This window comes from Trichechus manatus, unplaced genomic scaffold (genome assembly GCF_000243295.1).
Source record: "Trichechus manatus latirostris isolate Lorelei unplaced genomic scaffold, TriManLat1.0 scaffold00040, whole genome shotgun sequence".
Lineage (NCBI taxonomy): Eukaryota > Metazoa > Chordata > Mammalia > Sirenia > Trichechidae > Trichechus > Trichechus manatus.
In genome coordinates this window covers 10,312,125-10,329,348 of record NW_004443976.1, presented here as the reverse complement: position 1 = coordinate 10,329,348, position 17,224 = coordinate 10,312,125, and the positions used below count along the sequence as shown (strand labels likewise).

The window sequence follows — 17,224 nt, the reverse complement described above, 5'->3', positions numbered from 1 at the left end:
TTTCCATGGATGGTGGAGCTGAGGAATTTGGTGTTGCCTCAGCTTGAAAAACGGGGCCAGAAGGAGCTCCCATCCATTGAGTTCTCATTGTCTCTTTAGAAGCCGCAAGGTCAGCTGCCTTTGCCTCTCGGTATGGAGTCTTGTTTGTGTTGCTTGGGGATGCCCTTTCACAGAACTTGTGGAAAAATCCCTTCTTTTCCCCAGAAAAGGCGGTAAGAAATGTGGTATTTTAAAGGTAGACGAGAAGTAGAAGGTGGGGGACTATTCCATTATATTAAAATCCAGGTATAAATATTTTTAAATTTTGAATACTTCCTATTTATTTGAATTATCATTGGTTGTGAATACCTTGCCTGCTTTCAAGGTTTGTGGCCAAGGCACAGGGGTGGCTTTTGAGATGAAAGTGTGTACTGTGACTCCCTGAAGGGGGTGTGGGCAAGGGGCAGGGTGGTCCCCTTGACAGAGGAGGGGCGCCGGTGCTGCCAGTCCAGGCGGGTGAGTGACACACACACCCAGGGAATCCGCTAGGAGTGAAAGGGTGCTTTTAGGGAAGTCTGCGTCAGACATGATGTTATAGGAAAAAATGCAGAGTCTAAGGAAACAGTGTGTGAATAGTAAGAGAGGCAGAGAGGATATGAAGCAGAAGGTCATCAGGAGCTAGGGACAGGAGCTGCCTGGCCGCTGGGCCGTGCTGCCGACTGGAGGGAGGATGGCAGAGGACGCTCTGCTTCCCGGGGACCGGAGAAGAAGTGAGGATTGTGGTGGAAGAGTGGAATGGCTGGTGATACAAGTCAGACCAGGGGATTTCAGGAGCAAGAGGACGGATGGTTCTCAGACCGTCTGAGACTGGCCCCTGGTCTGTGTCAGAACCAAAAACAAGCCAAGCCAAACCAGTTGTCATTGAGTCGATTCTGACTCATGGCGACCTCGTGGGTCAGAGTAGAACTGTGCTCCATAAGGTTTTCATCTGATTTTTTTGGAAGTAGATCACCAGGCCTTTCTTCTGTGGTGCCTCTGGGTGGACTGGAACTCTCAACCTTTTGGTTAGCAGCTGAGTGTGTTAACTGTTGCACCACCCAGGGAGTGAACTGTCAACTTGAAGGGCTTGTTCCCGCCACCCCCGCATTCACCCTCAAGCCTTTGGGGCAGAGGGCATGGTCCACAGTAGTGGAAAGGGAGCCATCTTACCCAAGGCTCTCATTGGAAAAACCTGAGTTGAGTGGAGTCTGCCACTTTTTGCTCACCACCCACATGTTGGAAGTGAAGAGAGGTGGCCTCTGGGGGGCTGCAGGGAGTTCTGAGTAGTGCTTGAGAGCGTGGGTTGTGGAACAACACTGCCTGGCTTCAGATCCTCGCTCTGCCGTTTCTCAGTGCGTGACTTTGGGCAGTTTCTCCTTACTCTCATGTGCTTTAGTTTCCCCAACTTTACCCAGTGTCGTTGAGTTGATTCTGACTCATAACGACCCGATAGGACAGAGTCAAGCTGCCCCATAGGGTTTCCAAGGCTGTAAATCTTTACGGAAGCAGACTGCCACATCTTTCTTCTATGGAGCGGCTGGTGGGTTCAAACCGCTGACCTTTCAATTAGCAACCACCTGGGCTTCTGCTGCTCAGCTTTAACAGGGGGATAATGTCAGTACCTACCTCAAAGAGACGTGAAGATTAAGTTCATTCTTTTTTTAAAACAGTGTTATTGAGATATAATTCCCATACCATATAATTCATCCATTTAAAGTGATTTTTAGTGTATTCTGAGTTGTGCAACCATCATCACAATCATTTTTGTCACCCCCAAAGGAAACTTCATTCCCATTTAGTATGGAGTTTCACTCCCCATTTCTTCCCAATGCCCCGCCTCCCCGCTCCAGCCCTTGACAACCAGTAATCTGCTTTCTGTCTCTTTGCATTTGCCTATTCTGAATATTTCCGATGAATGGAATAATGTAACGTGGTCTTTTGTGACTGGCTTCTTTCATTTAGCACAATGTTTTCAAATTCATCCATGTCGTAGTGTGTATCAGTACTTCCCTTTTTATGGTTGAATAACATCCCATTGTATGGATATACCAAACTTTACGTATCCGTTTATCAGTTGATGGGGATTTGGGTTGTTGCCACTTTTTGTCTATTATGAATAATGCTGCTGAACATTCATGTAACAGTTTTTGTATGGATGTATGTTCTTATTTCTCTTGAGTGTAGATCTAGAATTGCTGGGTCATATGGTAGCTGTATATTTAACCTTTTGAAGAGCTGCTAGGCTCCTTTCCAGGGTGGCAGCACCATTTCCCATTCCCACCAGCAGTGCATGAGGGTTCCAGTTTCTCCACAGTTGGACCAACACTTGTTACCATCTCTTTTTGATAACACCCATCCTAGTGGGTGTGAAGTGGTGTCTTACCGTGGTTTTGATTTGCATGTCCCTGATGTCTGATGACTTCAAACATCTTTTCATATGTATCTTGGCCATTTGTAGATCTTTGAAGAACTGTCTATCCAGATCCTTTGCCATGTTTTAAATTGTTAAGTGAGTTCTTAGAAGTGCTTAGAAGGAATGCCTTCCACATGGGAAGTGCTGTATAAGTTACTGTTAGGAAGGGCCTGGGACGCGAGGCTTCCACCTACCTGTGCCGGAGGTTTGGGGGTGGACCCTGCATAAATGGCCAAATGTGTTGGGGTTAGTGGGTTCACCTTTTCTTTGAATATTCCGCTGCTAGGGGAGAGGCATGACTTTTGCCACCTACGTGGAGGCCAGACTCTTACCTGACCCTTCCCAAGTGGTTTCTCAAAGTCTCTATGGTAGAGCACACCTGGCTGCCCACACCTGGTTGCCCTTGGTGATAACTTCAGTGTTGCTCAGTACTTGGGTTCTGTCCATCCTCAAGCACCCATAAGAGGCTTCTGATGGGAGTGTGGTCTGCCACATGCAGTGTTGATGGGGGCCCATCAGGACTCCCCATGTTCTGCCCCATCCGCCTTCTGCTGACCCCTCAGCCCTTCCAACGGGTCACAGCAGCTTCCTCTTGGGCCACAGTTCACTTGGTCTCACATCATTTCTGTGTTGTTTTGTACCAGCTGTTTGCTGTTCAGGTGACCCTTTGGCTCTGTAGAAGCTTTCCTTTTGCTTCTCTTTTTACTTAAAAATACTCAGGTTTTTCTATAGGTAAGTTAAGTTCTGGGTGATGATTGCGCTCAGACTTGGTTTGCTCCCAGCATTTCAGCTCTGTCTTTCCTCCAGCCCTTCCCGGAGACCTGCCGTGAGCCTCAAGGGAGGAACATGCCAACGACCTTGCAGATTAAGCCACCCGGGCAAATGTCACCCTGAATGGAGGGACAAGGGACTAGGGTTGTCCCTGTGTCAGTATAGGGCCAAGTGCTTCAAGGACAGAGAAGGAAGCAGGTGGTGCAGATGGATATGTCAGGGAGATAGCTGGATGTCATAATTTAAATTCCCTGAGGGATGAGCTGGTTGTAGAGTGAACTCGGTCCACACAGCCAACTTGTTAATGAAAACACCCCAGTGGTGATAAAATGCCGTGTCCTCCCAAAGGACCATTTTCCCTTCATTTCCTAGAAGCCACCTATATTCAGGGTTCAAGTTCCCTGTGGCTTTCGCTTCTTTTCCCCTCAAACTACCACCTCCCTGGCCTCCCTCTCCTCGTTGTGCAGGGGCAGTTACTTTTTCCTTCCGCAGTATAATATAAGGCGGTTATGCCTCATCCTATGTTTGATTTCCTCCCCCGTCTTCTCTGCTGCTCGCTGCCTGCTCCAAGTGCACCTCCTCTGTGATTTTCCCCGCTCAGCACAGCCACTTGTTTTCTTGCTGGGACCTCACGCTCCTCTGTGCATAACCCGTGATTATTACGCTGGCACAGTGATAATTTGTGCTCCTTCATATGCACTCCGCCGAGGCCCTGCTGCCCCCGCTTCTTCGGTACCTGTGAGCCATCCAGCTGGTCCCTCTCCACCCACCCAGCCCTCCGTAGGCATGTGGTCTGCAGCGTCCTCCAGCTGGTCAGCTGATGGGCCACACCAAGGCCCCATCCAGGGGTGGACAGCTCTGGTCAGGGACCAGCTTCTTCATCCCTGCTCCCTGGACACTGCAGAACGGCTGCACTTCCGCGTGGACGGTAAAGCCTCCCCTTCACACCCCAATCTTTTCTTCCCCAGGCAATTACACCTACCTCCTCAAATCAGTCCTCCTGTGACCATTTCAGGAGTCCCCGGGTGGTATCAACGGTTAGCTCGCTCAGCTGCTAACCAAAAGGTGAGGTTCGCGTCCACCCGGAAGGCTTGGTCATCTATTTCCAAAAAAATCAGCCATTGAAAACCCTGTGGAGCACAGTTCTACTCTTACACACACAGAGTCGTCATGAGTAGCCGTTGACGGCAGCTGGTTTGGTTTCGTTTTGGGGGATCATTTCCAGACCTTTCATTATCTCAGCCACCTTCCCTGACACCCTCCAATTTGTCAGTGCCCCACTTGGTAAGAGGAAAGCTGGAATATAATCTAGTCCCTGCATAGGGAATAGTATCTTTCTTGCTCTGTATACTTTTGAGGTTCCTGAGAGTTAGTTTCAAATTACTTTTTTTTTTTTTTTAGCAGCAACACTTTCCCTACACCCCTATGGTTTTGTTTATAACCAGCAAATGAATATTTGGATTGGAAGCTTCGGGGTTAGGGCATTGGCATTTATTTCCCAGTAATACTCATGATGAGACATGCGTTTTACCACCACTGGAGAGTTTTCATTAACAAGTTGGCCATGTGGATCGAGTTCACTCTATAACTAGCTCATCCCTCAGGGGACTTTAAATGATGACCTCTAGCATCCACTCAATGTGTCCATCTGCACCACTGGCTTCCGTCTCTGTGCTGTGAAGTGTGACCTAGAGCAGGTGGGTCTAGGAGAGCGTTAAACACAAGGAGTGCTTGGGTTGTCAAGGTACTGCCCCCGCCCCCACAATCTTGTGTTTTTGTTTCTGATTAAACTATTTTTATTGTTTTATTTTTCATATTACAAAAGTAATGCCTGGTCAGTGTAGAAAAATGAGAAAATATAGATTAGGAAAAAATAAGAAAATGCAAGTCACAGTTAATCAAACTAGTGTGTTTACTGCCTCGTAGACCTTTTTGTACTCCATCATTGTTAGCTGCTGTCAGGTTGACCCCCGACTCCTGGTGGCTCCATGCACAACAGGATCATTGACTGATTTTCAGAAGTAGATCAACAGACCTTTCTTCTTCGTTCATCTTAGTCTGGAAGTTTCACTAAAACCTGTTCAGCGTCATAGCAACACATAAGCCCCCACTGATGGACAGGTGGTAGCTGCACATGAGGTGCATTGACCAGGAATTGAACCCTGGTCTCCCGTATGAAAGGTGAGAATTCTATTACTGAATTACCAGTGCCGCATATCCTCATGTGTACCCCTCAAAACTAAGCCCGTTGCCATCGAGTCGATTCCAACTCATAGCGACCCTGTAGGACAGAGTAGAACTGCCCCGTAGGGTTTCCAAAGAGCAGCTAGTGGATTCAAACTGCTGACCTTTTGGTTAGCAGCCGAGCTCTTAACCACTGCGCCACCAGGGCTCCATCCTCATGTGTATTGGGTATTAATTACTCTAAAAAGTTTTGGCTGGTTTAAAAGTCAAAAAGTGATGCTTGATCATTTTAGTTTGTATGCCTTTGATAACTAAGTAGCAAGGCTGAACATTTTTCCTAAGTTGATGTTTTCTGAATTACCTGTTTTGAGCATTAATACATTTGTCTATTAAGAGTTTGTCTTTTCTGAATGGGCAGCTCCTGTCTGGAGGTGAGATGAGAACGCAGAGAGGGTTAGGAGCTGGTTGAATGGACACGGGAAATCCGGGGTGGAAAGGAGGAGTGTGCTGTCACAGTATAGGGAGAGCAAGTAGGGTCACATAGCAATGTGTGTATAAATTTTTATATGACAGACTGACTTGAATTGTAAACTTTCACTTAAAGTACAACAATAAAATAAAATTAAAAAGAGCTTATCTTTTCTTAATGAACTTATCTGTTAAGGATATAAACTTTTTGTCAATCTTTTGTCTTACAAATATTTCTCCCAGGCTGTTGTTGATTTTTAAAATTGGCAGTGCTTTTTGCCATATAGGAGTTTAAAATTGTTGTATGTTCAGATATATATTTTATGGTTTTTTGCTTTTGGTGTCATCCTTTAGAACAGCCTTCTTGATCCCGAGATGATATAAATATTTACTTCTAATTTTTTCTGGTAATTTTTCCAGTTTCATTTTTTACATTTAAACTTTTAATCTGTTTGAAATCTCTTGGTACAAGGTATGAAAGTAGAATATAACTATTATTCTTCTCTAATGGTTAGCCAGTTGCTCCAGCTCTATTTATTACCCAATCTGTCATTTTCTCCCCAATTTTTCCTCCGTTTATCATGTAAGTGGGTCTCATCTTGAATTTAATATTTGATTGAGTTTTCTTTCTATTCTTACGCCAGTTCACACTGTTTTAATTCTTGTGGTCTCTTCAAGAGACTTTGGTGAACATAAAACATCAGGCAGAATGTAAAAGAATATTAATGTTGTCGTCCGAAGTCTTTGAATATACTTACAGAAATTAATGTCACCCCTCAATCCTCCATCATGAGAGTAGTCTGCATTTTTTAAAGCTCTTCAAGGATCCTGGGTAGAGCGATTTGTCTTTTGAACCAGTGAGTGGTCAGATCTTGTTGGCAATATTTGGCTTGTCCCCTGACGAACACGCTTCCCCGTTACCCAGGAAATACTGGGCCTGTGTCAGCCTGGTTCCCTCACTCCCACCACCGCATCTCATAATCACATCCGTTTTTCTTAAAAATCAGCAACCCCACTCTGCTGACTCATGTTCTCTGACTCCTAGACTTTTTTTCCATAATTGGTGTGCTGGGCACGGTCCTTGTTTTTTCCTTCCCAAAGTGGGAATTCAGGGTGGAAATGTGGTGGAGGACACTGAGCTTGGGCGAGCTAGATGCCCCTTCGCTGTTCCCACCCCTGGGTGTTGCCGGGGCGGCCGGTGGACTGAGAGGTTTCTTGCTTGTGCCCTCCTCCCACTAGCTTCTCTCTGGATTCCACTTCTGGAACTTGGAGGGGAGCTTGTGGGTGGAAGCTGCTGGGTGGTCTACCCAGACTTCCAAGGGATCGTCGGCCACACCTTGTGCAGGGCCTGGGCCACCCTCAGGCCACACTTGGTAGAGCTCGGTTTTCTGACGATGATGATGAGGCGCCCAGTGGTGACCAGACAGTAGTGGAGATGATGAACTGGAAGTCCTGGCTGGGGCTCCTGTTTACAGATCATAATTTAATTTATGGAGCACCTACCTACTTTGTGCCCTAAACAATGACAGATGCTGTGGGCAGTTAAAAGAAACCTGTTCCTCAATGTCTGCCCTCACTCTTCTGAGCCCTGTTAGCTACGGCATTAGAGCCAAGTGACTCCTCCCTCAGACCTTGCCTCAGGTTGAACCCTGACTCTGCCACCGCTGTAATACACAGTGCCTCAGTTTCCTCACCTGTAAAATGGGGATAATGGTCTATAAGGCTGACATGAGGATTATGTGAGTTAGTGTATGTGGACATTTTATAGTTTCTGGCACATGCTAAGAGTCCCTGGGTGGTGCAAACAGTTAATGTACCCAGCTGCTAATAGAAAGGTTGAAAGTTTGAGTCCACCCAGAGATGCCTCAGAAGAAAGGCCTGGTGATCTGCTGCCAAAAAATCAGCCATCGAAAACCCTATGGAGCACAGTTCTACTCTGATGCACTTGGAATTGACTCAACGGCAACTGGTCTTGGTGGGCCACACGCTAAGTGTTTGCTGGTGTTGATGCAGTTGTTGTCCTTGTGTGTACATATGTCTTATACCTCTAGCATGTTAGGAGCACCTTGAGAACCTTTTCCTCTTGTGTTCACCATCACTCACCCTTCCACACAGTGAGTGCTCAGCAAGTGTATATTGAATTGGTAAGATGAGTGCAGAATGAGTCTTATCACTTACTGTGCTGGGCTCTTTGTCACAGCCGATTTAATCTTCACAAAGCCTTTACATTAGGTCTTGTGTCCATTTTACAGATGAGAAACCCGAAGCTCAAGGAGCTTTAGTAACTTGGCAGAGGTTGTCCAGCTGAAAGGTAGCAGGACCAAGACTCATCACCAGTCAGCCTGACTCCAAAGCCCACTCTCTCCCTTCCGAATAATGAGGCACGTATGGTGGTGGATGATGGATGTGATCAATTTGCTGCGGAAGCGAGAGAACTGCGTTTCAAAGTATTAGAGATAATGTGGCATTTAATGAATTTAATAGAATCCAGTGAAGAGGTGACATAGAGGTGAAGGGCTGACGGGCATTCGGGAGGGAGGGACCTAGGCTTTTTGGAGCTGAGTAGACCTTACTGCCTGTCTTAGTCATCTAGTGCTGCTCTAACAGAAACACCACAAGTGGATGGCTTTAACAAAGAGAAGTTTATCCTCTCACAGTCCAGTAGGCTGCAAGTCCAAATTCAGGGCATCAGCTCCAGGAGAAGGCTCGCTGTCTCTGTCAGCTCTGGAGAAAGGTCCTTGTGATGCCTCAGTCTTTCCTTGGTCTGGGAGCATCTCAGCACAGGAACCTCAGGTCCAAAGGACGCGCTCCGCTCCCAGCACTGCTTTCTTGGTGGTGTGAGGTTCCCATGTGTCTCTGCTCGCTTCTCTCGTTTATATCTCAAAAGAGATTGCATTAAGACACTAATCTTGTCAACCTCATCAGTATAACCTCATCACAGTGATAGAATTTATAACACATGCGGAGATCACATATAATCTCATCATAGTGGTAGAGTTCACAACACATAAGGAAATCACATCAGATAACACAATCATACAATACTGGGAATCATGACCTAGCCAAGTTGCTACCCACATTTTCTGGGGGACACAATTCAATCCATGACACTGCCATTGGGTTTACTGGGACATTAAGAGAGAGAGGGTGTGGAAATTGCTTGGTACGTGGAAGGGGTTAAAACACTCCATTTTTCCCCCGGGCCGGTGTTCTTGCCTGGCCCACTCTGCCTGGCTCTGTGTGGCCTGAGCTCTTTGGAAAGGGTTCCTGGAAGCAGGAGGGCTTCGAGTTATCGAGTTAGGCTCTGATGACATGTAGCAGGTGTGTGGTCAGGAGGTGTGTGATGGGGAGTCACAAGAGCAAGCACACACAGGTGACAAACCAGGGGTATTGGGGAGTCGTAGTCTTGAGAGAAAATGTAGAGTCAAACAAGTCAGCAGTGGGTTTGTGTTTGACCGATGAGGCAATGGGGAGCCAGGCTGGGTGTTTGAGTAAGGGCCTGATGGGTTTGTCTTCACCTCTGGGGAGGGTAGGTGTGGCATGCTACCATGTGTCCCAGGCACATCTGGGAGAAGGACCTGCAGAAGGTGGCCCTGGAGAGAGCAGAGTGGCCAGAGGGAAGCCTGGGAGATGAGGTCAGAGAGGCAGTCAGAGAGTAGAGCATGTGAAGCCAGAGAACGTGTCTGGACTCTATTTCCAGTGTAAAGGGAAGGGAAGGACGTGTTTTAAGTCGAGGAGTGCCATGCTCCTTTTTAAGTTTTAATGGGGTCACTCTGGCTGCCCGGTGGAGAATGGACTTAGGGCAGGGGTGGAAGTTGGGAGAGTGGTGAGGAGGCCCAGGGAGAGAGGAGGGAGGCTCAGCGTAGAAGTGATGACAGAAAGAAGTGGGCACATTTTGGATGTACTTTGGAGGTAAAGCCCTCACAACGTGGTGGGTTGCTTGTGGGGGCAAAAGGAAAGAGACAAGATCCCATGGGTCCTTCTCAAGCGCTTATGTCGTGCTGGAGCTTGGTGGCTACTTGTTGGAGGACACAGGTCTTGTGGTGAGGAATGGGAGCAATGGCTTCTTTGTTCCTCTGTGGCACATTAGGAGGTGGCCCCAGGGCCGTAGGCAGCGAGGTGCAGGCAGGAGAGGGGACAGTTAAAGGGGTGGCAGATGCAGAGAGAGAGACCAGGCTGCCAGCCCTGAGTGCACTCCGCCTCCACTGGGCACACTTGTTCTTAAATATCCCTGTGGGCACAGGGGGCTGGAGAGCCAAGTCCCAGGTGCCCTCGATGTCCTGTGCCATGGCCTTGGATTAGGAACTGAGGAATGTCTTCTGAGAAAACATATTCAGTAGCCAGTGTTCTATGAATGAACTGGTCATGAATGCCCTGGGGTGGAGTTAATTCTAGGATTCAAGAGAATGCTCATGTTCATCTGAGGGCATCCCAGTCTCCCCTTGGCCTGGGGTGGGGGGTGATCAGAAACAGGAATTTCTGACACCCGCACCCCCCCCCCCCACACACACCAGAACTGTTCCTGTGGTTCACCAGTGAAGTGGGGAAGAGAAGGTGAAGGTGCTGCTGCTAGCAATCAGCACTGGATCAAGGGAGCCAGCTGCAGGGACAGCAGAGGTGGCTCCTCAGCCCGACATCCACCCTGGGCCATGAGCTCCCTCTGTCACTTGTGAAAGGCAGTGAGACTGCCCCTACCTCTCCCCCCACCTCCCCACTGACTGTCTTTTTTCTTCTCTAAACCTTAAGGCTGTGTGTGGGTGTTTTCCTTGGATTCAGATCTTGAGAGGAGGAAAGACCCAAGGTCCTTGGCGTGGCTGGTCCATTTGGTATACCCACCCCTTATAATGCTCCCTCCCCCCATTCCCAGGTCTGGCTGGGCGTCCCTGACCCCAAGCACAGGGTTGTGATAACGATAGGAATCTCCCTGGGATGTCCAGGCCCTGAGAGAGCAGAAAGACAAGGCCCCTGGAGTTAAGCTCAAAACCCATTTGCTGTTCATCCGAGGTGATGTGGAACAGAGGAAAGAATTTTAAAAGGAGCCCAGGGGCCTGCACCCCACTCCCATTTCTGCCGCCACCACGTGGGACCTGGGGCAAGGCCTCCGTTTCTTCACTTACAGAATTAGGGGCTGACTCTGTGATCTGCAAGTCCTTTTCGGTGGTAACACTACCCGATGCAGTGATCGTTTCCATTACCTGGTCCAGCAAAAAAGAGAGCACCGAGATTAACACCCTGAATTACGTCTTTGCAGAACTCAGACCTGAGGAAATTGAAAAACTCAGGCCAGCGTGCAGCTGGGTTTACAGTGAGTCCATCAGAGACTCTGCTGCGAGATTCCACTGCTCATAAAGCTCTGGGACTTCTTGGGCCTCATTAAAAGGCACTTTACCTGAAGGGCCCCAGAGAGCCATCTGGGCTAGGTGAGCAGAGTCAGAACCAAGGCAGGGATCCTGAGCCGGGGGAGGTGAGCACCTGATGTCTGATGTAGTGGAAAGAATGCTGCATGGTGGGTTTCCAGTGTGGCTTCTGGTCTGAGTGCTGTTACTCACTAGTTATTTTCATTCACTTAATCACTTTTCCTCTCTGGGAGGAAAGGGTCCCTTCAAGACCCAGCCTTCTGAGTAACAGTACTAAATTTCTGCTGAAGAAATGGAAGTTGTCTAGGATTTCATTCTACTCGAGTCAACAATCAATGCCCGTGGAAGCAGCTGTCAAGAAATCAAATGACAGATTGCTTTGGGAAAATCTACTGCAAAACATCTCTTTAAAGTGTTGAAAAGCAAAGATGTCACTTTGATGACTAAGATGTGTCTGACCCAAGCCATGGTATTTTCAGTTGGCTCATATTATGCGAAAGCTGGACAATGAGAAAGGAAGATCAAAGAATTGACAATTGCATGTGAATTGTGGTGTTGGCTAAGAATATTGAATATACTGTGGCCTGCCAGAAGAACGAATAAATCAGCTATGAAGGAAGTACAGCCAGAATGCTCCTTAGAAGCAAGGATGGCAACACTTGGGCTTGCTTACTTTGGACACATCATCGGGAAAGACCAATCTCTAGAAAAGCGATAAAGTAAAGAGTCAGTGAAAACAAGGGAGATCATCCATGAAATGGACTGACGTCATAACTGCAACAGTGGGCTCAAACGTACCAACAGTTGTGAGGATGATGTAGGACCGGGTAGTTTCGTTCTCTTTACGTGGGGTTGCTATGAGTCGAAGCTGGCTTGATGGCAACTAACAACAGCAGCAACAGGATTCTTTTCCTTGTGTGTATATTAAAAGGAAAATATAAATAAAATAAGGAATCCCCCCAAGCGTGCCACATTCAGTGTCTGAGTCCCAGTGTGAGTCGTCGATGCCTGTGATTTCTATGTTCCATTGTCGTCTGTGCCATCAACAGAGTAGATAATGCAGCTTTTTAAAAGAAGGCTCTGCTGGTGCCTCCCCATCTTCTTCCAGCCTCTGCCTTTGATGCACATGTGCCAAAAAAAGAAAAAAAAAAAAAGACCAAACCCATTGCCATTGAGTCCATTCCAACTCATAGTGACCCTGTAGGACAGAGTAGAACTGCCCCCCAGGGTTTCCAAGACTGTAAATCTTTGCAGAAGCAGACTGCCATGTCTTTGTCCTGCAGAGTGGATGGTGGGTTTGAACCACCAACCTTTCAGTTAGCAGCCGAGTGCTTAGCCACTGTGCCACCAGGGTTCCTTTTTGTACATGTGCAGACAGCAGCTATTTCTACTGGCCACCGGTGGTTCTCAAGATGGCAAAACATGGGGAAAGGTTCGTCTTTTGTTGTTGTTGTGGGTCGCTGTCCTGTTGGCCTGACTCAGGTGACACCACGCACAACGGAACGAAACGTAGATTACATTATGGAAGATGATTATATTACATTACATCCACAGGTATAGGGGTTAGGATTCCAACACATATTCTGGGAGGACACAGTTCAAACCACAACGCCTTCCCTTCCCCTCAGAGGGCTCTGAAGCTGCACGTCTCTGGGGGCGAGTCCGAGGCATGAAGCTAATTGCCTTGGTCTGATAAGAATCCACAGGAGGCCTCTGAGAAGTTAGGCATAGGACACTGAGCTGGCAGCTCCAGTCCTCTGTCCTACCCTTCTGGAGAGGTGGCTGATGAAGCTCTCCTCACTGACTGGACCTGTTGAGCCACGGCCAGGAGGTCAGGTGTCTACTGGAGAGTTTGTGTGGAAGGATCCTGCCAGCCCAGCAGGCGCAGGGCAGTCTCTTCTCCTCACTCCCAGGCCATTGCTGTTTCTGAGCCTGGGCCTTAGTCTCTCAGCAGGTGCTGTCTCCACCTGTAGTGGCCATGGGGGCATGGAAGTGAGGTCCCCTTGCCTTATTCTTGCCCTGGCTGGAAAGCAGGTGGGCCATGGGCTTCCGTTTTTTGCGAGGCCCTTCCCACTGAACGTCTAAAAGCCCTGCCAGTTACAGAAACAAAAATCTCCCCAAAGGGTGTTGGTGGGACCTCTTTGTTCCTGGGCTGACGAGAGCACAGTGTCTCCTGTCCCTACCCGACTGGTTTCTTGCCAGTCCCTCCTTTGTGCTGCCTGTGGACTCGCCTTTCCCCCAGCCCCATGTGCACCCCCTTGTGTTCCTGGCACTGCTGGGGTCGCATCCATCTCTTCCCCAGACCAGTGTCTCTGGATCTCATGTGCAAAACAGAGCTTGGATAGATTGGGACTTCTTCATCCTTTGTGTATTGGAGTCATGGGGAGCTTTTAAAACTACCCAGGCCGGGACCTCTCTCAGGACTGATTAAACCAGAGACTCCGGGGGTGGAGGCCACATGTTTCCTTTTTCTAAAGATTTCCGGGTGAGTCTGATGTGCAGCCAGGGTGGAGGACCATCAGAATAGACGATCGCGCCCCTCTCCAAATCAGGTCTTCCTTTCGTGCAGCCCTGTGTTTCCAGGGTTCCATTTCACACGAGGGTACTCGTGACCCACTGCCCTGCCAGGAATGTTCCAGGTGCAATGTGAGTGTCAGCCACAGTCCCTGCATCATGGAGCCCACAGCGCTTTAGCCTGAGGCCTAGGGTCTTTTTGACGGTGGTAGCTTGATATTTGTATTTGCTGATCTGAAATGAACCTAGCCAGGACTCAGCCATCGCTGGTGCTCCATAAGGAGTCCATTCCTGCCCCTGGAGTCCCTGGCTGGTGCAAATGGTTAATGTACTTGGCTGCTAACCAAAAGTTTGGAGGTTTGAGTCCACTCAGAGGTGCTTTGGAAGAAAGTCCTGGTGATCTCCTTCCAAAAAATCAGCCACTGAGAAACCTGTGGAGCAAAATTCTACTCTGACACACGAGTCACCATGAGTTGGAATCGACTGGGTGGCAGCTTTTTTTGTTTTTTTTAAAATTTCTTCCCGTCCTACTTTAATACTGGGTCCTGAGAGAGGTGGGAAAAGAAAACTTGTTCCAGAAACTGACAGTCTAATTTTGGAGATCTGCCCCTGAGTTTCAGACCCAGGGGCACCGCCCTCTGGATGGGCACCCCCATCCACCTGCCCCCTGAATTGCTAACTCCCATGCCCTGAACCAAACCCTCAGAGTTCTTTACCCCTGGAACTGGCATCCCATCCACTCAGGGGACCCAGGAAGGCGCAGTATTCTTCAGCCCAGCTCTCCCCAGCAGTCCCTCCCCACCCCCACCATCCCATCTCCTACCTTTACTAGTTCTTTGCATCTGCACCCTCCCCCGCCAAGCTGGCCCATTCTGTACGCCCTCCCAGAGGGTCGCTGTCCTGGCTGGAAGGTTTGGAGAGCAGCTGTCTTCTGAGTCTGAAATGCGGCTGCCTCCACGCTCGTCTCTAGCTGTCATACCCATGCAGCCCCCACACCAGCCAGGCTGTGCTGATGTCATTCTCTGTCACTCACTGTTGCGTCTCACCTCCGAGCCTTTGCACGTCCCTTCTTCTTGGAGGACTCGGCCTGCCTTCTGCTCCCAGCAGTAGCTCATCAGCCACTGGTAGGGGTCAGCTACTTAGTGCTTCTTGTCCATCAGACCCTCTCCTGATCCCTGAAGCTTAGGATTAGCCAGGGTCCTATGCCCCTTGGGGCCCAGCGTCTTCCTCCTGGATCGTAAAGACGGCCTGGCACTGTGGGCTTCTGATGGTTAATGTAGAGCCTGTTCTTTCTGCAGAGACTGGACTCCTGTATCTGCCGGCACCAGTGCCTCACCTGCAGGTTAAGGATATGGAGCTCCCTCGAGTGCTCACAGTGGAGTCCTTGCTGCTAGATCCCTCCCTGACCATCTGGATTTGGCTTGCATAGTGTACAGGACATTGCCCTTGCTTTTAGGGGACCAGAGATCCAATCCTTGCCCCCCCATTAACTCTCTGAGCTCCTTTTCACAGCTGCTGACTGAGCTCAAAGTGCATATGTGAACATGCATGAACACGTGCAGACACACAAGCATGGACTACACCCCCAGCTACAATGCCCTCTGTGTGCACGCACCATGCTGCACGCGATACCTGTCCTCCTCACTCCCTGCTGGGAAACTCTGAGCCCATTTCTTCACAACTCCCTGGTGCTCTGAGTCACACTGCTTTCTGGAATCTTCCTAGAGCCAGTCCCTATTGAGGGGAAGCTGAGTCACAGGCCGTGGAAGGGACAGCTTTCCCTGAAAGGAGTGGGCAGGAAATTTTCCAGCCTCAGGCCAGCTGCTAGGGTCAGCAGAATGAGAACTTCCCTTCATACTTCAGTCCTTAAAAAACGGGACCAAACTGAACTTTATTTTATTCTGAAAGAGTTAAGGATCGAGGATAATGTGATGAATGCTGTGTGCACACCCCAGCTTTATCAGATCTTAACAGTATTTTTTTTTTTTTAAAGAAATTGGTTTTTATGAAGCCTCTCCTGCCCTGTGACCCAGTCTTGCAAACTGAGAACACACTTTGTGGAAAGAGGAAGGGACGTAGGAGACAAAGGTCAGGCCCTCACCTCTACTTCTGTCACACATACCTTGTGGGATCTGACGCTCTTCCAAACTCAGGCCCAGCTCCTCTCACCTGTGGGGGGAACGAGGGCAGAGGGGGGCCTTCCACAGTCAGCCTTGGTTTCTGTGGTGCACAGGAAGGAATGCACTTGGAGGGTGAGAAAAAACAAGCAAAGGGGCCCCTCTGTCAGGCGAATCCTCTGCTTTAGGGGTCCACAGACTCTGGTGGCCAGGAATCCTGTGGTGGTCTTCGTTTTTCCTGTTCTGTTTTGTAGGCTGGAATGCTTTTCTCCCCTCTGCCGGGCACCCAACTCCTATGTGTTCTGCAAGGCCTGGCTAAAGTACACCTCCTCCATGAAGCTTTCCTTGATGCCCCTTCAGAGATGGCCTCTCCGTTTTCTAAGTCTTCGTGTCACATCATCAGGACTCTCCACTGCCTGCCTAGAGTTGAGTTATGCCCGTTTTCATCCCCCTTCCACCGCACTGTAAACTTGTGGGGGCAGCGAGGGATGGTGTCTTGTGTTCGCTTTTTTTAAAAAATTTTATTGGAGTAAAATATGTATAACAGAATTTACCACTTTAACCATTTTTAAGTGAGCAATTCAGTGGCATTAATTACATTTCCCACGTTATGCAACCATCACCACTCTCTGTTTTCAAATGTTTTTCATCACCCTCAACGCCAAAACCAAAAACCAAACCTGTTGCCTTTGAGTCGATTCTGACTCATAATGACCCTATAGGACAGTAGAACTGCCCCATAGAGCTTCCAAGGAGCGGCCGGTGGATTCGAACTGCCGACTTTTTGATTAGCAGCCGAACACCTAACCAACAGCACCACCAGGGCTCCACCCTCAACTCAGTACCCTTTAAATAAAACTCTCCACTCCCCACTACCCCACCCCTTGGTAACTGACTGATGAACTTGGGTCTTGATGCATTTGCCTATTCTAGATATTTAAGTGGTATCATACGATATTTGTCTTTTTGTGTCCGATTTATTTCACTCAGCACGTTTTCAAGGTTCAGCCATGAATCAGGACTCAGCTTCTCTTTATGGCTGAGTAGTATTCCGTTGTATGTATGGATATACCACATTTTGTTTATCCATTCATATGTTGATGGACACTTGCTTCCATCTTTCGGCTGTTGTGAATAGGGCTACAGTGGACACTGGTGCACAAGTTTCTGTTTGAGTCTCTGCTTTCAGTCCTTTTGGGTATATAGCTAGGAGTGGAATTGCTGGGTCACGTGGCCGTTCTCTGTGAAACCTTCTGAGAAACTGCCACACTGTTTTGTGCAGGGGCTGTCCTGCTCGCTTTGGTACCCCCGGCCCCTCTTCCTAGGTCAATGTCTAGTGTGGAGTTGTGTGCAGTGAGTGTTTGCTGAGTAAATATGTTCCC

General features: G+C 48.6%; 1 protein-coding gene across 1 annotated transcript in view; it reads left to right on the top strand.

The window, feature by feature from the left end:
- The window catches only part of NTN1 (netrin 1), a 270,775-nt gene that overhangs the window by 133,531 nt on the left and 120,020 nt on the right, over positions 1-17,224 (top strand). The window lies entirely within an intron of this gene.